Genomic DNA, 6,000 nt, shown 5'->3' with positions numbered 1-6,000 from the left:
AGTATAAACAAAGCAGGGGGAAAGACAGCTCCATTAAGACTTTTTTAAAATTATATTTAAGGGGAAAACAAACCACTAATCATTTTCATAGAGATTTAACAATTCTTTGAAGGGTTTGGGAAGGACAATGAAAATTAAGCAAATGGTTACTTAAGAAAATCAGCCTTCTAAAGCTATTTGATTTCTAAATCTTTGCATAAATAGTGCTTTTGTACAACATTAAATTTAAATACTCTCAAAAGTATGTATGCAAAGTATAAGTGCAAAAATATCATTAAACCATTTTATGCTAAGTATATAAAAAAGTTGAAAATAACCTAGGTGACCATCAGTAGATTAGTTAAACTATAGTACAGTCATGCACTGCATACAATGTTTCAGTCAGTGATGGACCGAAATGGTGGTTCCACAAGATCATAAGGTAGCTGAAAAATTCCTATTGCCTGGTAGCATCAGCCATTGTGATGTTGTAGCATAATGTATTACTCATGTGTTTGTGCTGATGCTGGTATAGAAAAATCTACTGTGCTACCAGTCTTATAAAAGTACAGGCATACCTCATTTTATTGCAATACTTGCTTTATTGCAATGGTCTGGAACCAAACCCACAATATCTCAGAAGTATGCCTGTATAGCATATACCATATATTATTATTCATAGTGATAATAAATGACTGTGTTTCCAGTATTTTAATTTACTATATAACACTTTTTAAATTGATTTTTAGGGAAAGAGAGGGAAAGTGGAGGGGAGAGAGAGAGAGAGAAAGAAAAACATTGACTTGTTCCACTTATTTACACATTCATTAGTTGATTTTTGTATGTGCCCAGACTGGGGATTAAACTCACAACCTTGGCATATTGAAATGATACTCCTACCAACAGAGCAAAACAGGGCACATTCTACACTTTTAACCATTACTTTAGAGTGTACTCTTTCTATTTGTAAAAAAAAAAATGTTTGCCATAAATAGTACCATGTCACACCAGCAGCAGTCTTACATCTCATATATAGGCGTTTCTTGATTGCATCATTTTCTTTTGTGATTGATTTAATCTTGTGTTGTTTTGTACAGTAACGTGCTGTATAGGTTTGTAATCTAGGAGCAATAAACTATACCATATAGCCTAAGTGTGTAGTGGACTATACCATCTAGGTTGCTGTAAGTGCACTCAGTGATGTTTGTACAATGAAGAAAATGCCAACCATGATACACATTTTTCAAAACCTATTTTCATCATTAAGCCGCACTTGACTGTACCACCCAATGGTAGAATACTATGTATTCTCTAAGAGGAATAAGAGAGAGACTTCCAGTGAAGATGGTGACGTAGATAAACATGGCTCACCTCTTTGCACAACCACATCAAAATGAAAACTAAAATATAGAACAACCATCACTTAGAACCATCAGAAATCAAGTTGAATGGAAAAGACAACTACAGAACTAAACAACATTCATCAATGGTCCTCCTACCATATGTGGAATGGGCTGGTATCACATCCATGTTTGGTGGATAAAAATTTGGAAGGAATATCTGGGAACGAGGAGTCCCAACCTCATACTAGGACCCTCAGCCCAGGGTTCCAGTGCCAGAAAGATAAGTCCCCATAATTTCTGGCAGCAAAAACCAGCTTGGATTGAGTCAGTAGAAGAAATTTCTGGAGTCCCAAGAACTGCCCTTAAAGAACCCACACATGGACTTACTCAGACACAGTCCCTCTGAACTCCAGCTCTGGGGTAGCTTGAAATACACCAGTGGCATAAATGGAGGAACTGAAGTGTCTGGCATCAAGGTAGGAGCTGGGGAACAGCTTTGTACCAGACAAAAAGGCAGGCAAAGGCCTGTCCCTTTTCTGAGCCTTCCCCCAATGGAGCCAGAGAGCTGGTAGGCAGGTACCATATTTGAGACTCCATCAACCTGGCTAACACTGTTTGCCCTGACCTGGAGATCCCCTGAGACTCCATCCCACCCAACTTACAGGCCCACTGAATGTTAACTGTAACTTTTCCATATGGGTGGCTGGTGTTGGTCATGCTTCACAACTTCCTAAATCCTATTAAGCAAGCAACAGTGGGCCTCAGTAAGTTCCCAGCCCCCATACCTTTTGCTAAGTGTTCCCTAGTATCATCCAACCTAGATTCACAGCTTGGCTTTGCCTGGGAATCTCCAAGACCAGCACAAGTAGCAGATATCTCAGATTGTTTTATAGCTTAAGGCAGGGTGTCCTGGGGCAGAACACAGGAGGCAGCTGACCTTGGCCATACCACCTGGGAAAAGCTCAGAGCTTGCACACCCATGCACAGCTACGGACCACATCAGAGAACTACCACCCTGCCTCTGCACAGCTGATTCTCCAAAGGACAGAGATTGGTGGTCAGTAGCCAATCCTTGCAGCTGACTGGCTTGGGTAAATCCCTCCCATTGACCTGCCAACAGCAACCAAGGCTCTACTACACTGCCCACACAAAGGGCACATCTAAAAGGGCCTAAAAGTCTTCTGGCCTTCATTTACTTCTTCAATCTTATCTCTGAACTATTCTTCCTTTTCTGATACTACTCATCTTAAACACACAGTTTTTCCTTTCTCAGTTTCTGTACAATTATTCCCTGTTTGGAATGTTCTTTTCATGGACAACACATTCTTATATTTCAGGTCCATCTTAAATGGCACCTTTTCAGAAAGCCCTTTCCATCTAGCTTAGCTGTATTTCCATTGTTGTTCTCTTTTGTGGCACTCAATGGCTTCCTTTATAGAACTCTGTAATTGGTAATTTATTCACATGTGTGGTATGTTGTATGTGTACACATGCCTGTTTTGTCCATTGTTTCTTTTTTTTTTTGTCCATTGTTTCTAATAGGTGTATGTTCAAGAGGATGTTCAAAAGGACAAGGAGCTTGTGGGTTTGTTCATTGATGTAAAGCCAATGTCTCTCACAGTGCTCTGCACATAGAAGATAGTCAGTGAATATTTGAGTGAACAAATAAGCTCTTGTAGAGCACTGAGAAGAAATTATAGACACTGAACAGATAATTGTGTTGTAATAACTACAACAGGGAAGTATGGTATAACTGTACACATGAGGAAGCTAATTTTAAATGGCCTCCCTGATCTAAAAACTGATCAAGCATTGACCAAGTGACAAGAGTAAGGGCTGTTTGCAGCATAGGAAATAAGTGTGAAAGCCTCAGGAAAGGAGTATGGAGTATTTGAGGGAAATTAAAGAACAGTATGGCTGGAGCCTAGAAAGAACAGGTGGGCCTATGGAATGTGTGGTAAGCCTCAGGGTTGGGAGCCTCTTCCTAAGGGAAATGGAAAGCTTCAGGCCTTGACACTGAGTTGATTAAGTTTGTGTTTATATAATAGAAGATCACTGTAGAGGTGAAGGAACTGGTTTACAGGTGAGAAGTGAGGAACCTAGGAAAGTGGGGTGCTTGGAGATGTAAACTGGTACATGAATGATCTAGGGAGACTAGCTAGGTAAGTGTAAGGGCATGGGCCAAAGAAGACAGAGGCATGGAAAGAAGAGATGGTGAATTTGATGAATAGTGCTATTGTAGATTTAAAAGAGACCTGGAAGCTAGAGTATTTAAGATAGTGAGTCACCGAACCTGCCACAAGGGAGTGGTAGAGCCAAGATGACTTCCACGGTTTTAACTTAGACCACAGAATAGATAGTGGCACCATTTATTAAGATAAAAGTGGAAGAGGATTGGGTTTCCAATCCAACCAGCAATGAGGTTCCTGATTGGGTGAGTGGTGGGAAGATGATAAATTTAGGTGTGGACAGTGTTTTGAGGCACATATGAGCTATACAAAGAGAGCTGCCAAGGAGGCAGTTGAATAGATGGCATTGTGATGGTAAGTAGAATTTCATGTACAAATGAAGCAATTTGTCTAAGGAATGGGTAGAGTGAAAGGCCTGGGGTAGAGTCCTGAGGCATTCTCACCATTTAAGGGTCAGGTTGAGAAGGAGCAGCGAAAGTGACCAAGGAGTAGTCAGAGAGGTAGGAATAACTCCAGAACGTGTAGTGCTATGGATGGAAAGCTATGAGTCAGTCTAGACAAAAGTCTCAGTGAAGGAACAGTCAGATTTTAAGTGCAGGTCATCACTTTGCAAGTTAAATTCTGATAATTCTTTTATAAGGAAATCGTGTATCAATATTTCTTGGGGGGAAAACACCTCCCCAAATCCCACATTTAAAATGACTTTTATTTTCATATCAGTATTTTATCCTCTAGTATTTGTTTATAGTGCATGAACATTTTTGTATCATTGCAGTTACAATGAATACATAATTTTTATATTTTTCTATTTCAAAGTGAAAGGAAATTGTGATTTCATAATTATCACAGCATGGCTCTGTAGTGTTCCATTCAATGACATTTTAGAGATTTATAAAAGAGTATGGCTGATTCTGATAAAACTATGGGAAGACAAAGCTACAAACTTTTTCTTAAAACTCACCCTTCTTTACCATGACAGGATCATTTTAAAGAGTTAAAAAAGCAAAGAAGCAAATGAGCCTATTAATTTTAAATATGGGTAAACCGATTCCAATAAGCGGCTTCCTCATCTTCATACAATCACATTTCAACGTTGAAAAATTTGAATTATATCCTAAGAAGGACAGGGTTAAAGGGTTAAACCAGAGCGAGACATATTTATTTTGTTGGTGTTTGAAATACAAGGACTCTCTTCATAGATATACTAGCAAACTGAAGACCAGTACATCACCTTGATGCATTGTTCTGAATCTTCAGTGACAAAGAAGTAAACGATGCTTTTATGTATTGCCATTAAGTCTTAAAATCAGACCAAAATATTCTAAAGTGAGTATTTTTTAGCATTCTTTGATGATTTATAAGTCATCACAAATATCCTTTAGTACAAAGGGGGCTGAAATGGTTAGTACCTGCTTTAGTTGACATGTTCTCATTTGTTTAAACTTAAGCCTGAAACTGATTGAGGTAAAAGGTCAAGATGAAAAAGGCATTTTCTGAAGCTATGTATGGAATTTTGGGTTTCTTTAGGAAATACAACTAGAAGCAAAATGTGAACTCATGATTGAACCAAGGACATTTTAACTCTTTGATCTAAAAAACTTCTGTGCTGAAATTAGTACTTTAGTTCAGAACAGCTGAAAGTTTCTTGCTATCAACAAATAGGTCTCTAGTTTGGTAACACCAAGAGTGATTGATCAGGAAACCTAAGACACTAGGGTTGGTGAATTTGTGCAGTTTAATTCAATAAATATATATTGAGCTCCTACTTTGTGCAGGACAAAGTGCCAGATACACCTTCCATGAAATCCTTATGTAAAGGCTTATCTTCTCTCTTGTTTTAAGTCCAGCCTTAGCTCTCTGCATGGATCTCATTGGTAGTTTCCTGTGTGTCTGTCTGATGAGGGGCTATTTTTGTCTTCACTCCAGGTTGTGGAAATGGGTAGTGATGTCAGGTCCATCCAGAGCATAAGCCAACAAAGCATTTTCATGGGCTTGGGGTCTCTGTCATGGGGGAAAGAGAAGGAATAGGCAATGGACTTCTGAAGCACACGGAAACTCTGGCACTGTTGAGTACCTTCTATATACCACATTCTCACTTAACCCTTAGTTAATAGTCACAATTGGATGAAAGAGATGGCATTGTTTAACTGCCTAAACTGGCTAGTGACCTGTAAAATGTCACAAAGTAAGTGGTGGATCTGGGATCTGAATCTCTTCTTTAGTCTTCAGAGGCTTTCCACCACAAAGTAGAATTCCACCCAGTAGAATTTCAGGTCTACAGCAAATCATCCTGTACCTTCCACTCCCACATTTTTACAAGATGAAACCTGTCTAGAATGTACATTTAATAAAGTAGTACAGGGAAAAGAGGTCATGGACAAGCAATTTATAACCTGAGAGGTGGTAAGGGTCCACCATTTTTTTCCTTAATGAGAAGCCCCTAAGGTTATTTTAGGACTAATGTTACTGCCAGGCTTCCTGAGTTTTTG

The sequence above is a fragment of the Sturnira hondurensis genome, unplaced genomic scaffold (genome assembly GCF_014824575.4).
Source record: "Sturnira hondurensis isolate 20B ecotype Veracruz unplaced genomic scaffold, ASM1482457v3 Scaffold0004136, whole genome shotgun sequence".
NCBI lineage: Eukaryota > Metazoa > Chordata > Mammalia > Chiroptera > Phyllostomidae > Sturnira > Sturnira hondurensis.
The sequence above is the reverse complement of the archived record's forward strand: the minus strand, read 5'-3'. Positions refer to the sequence as shown.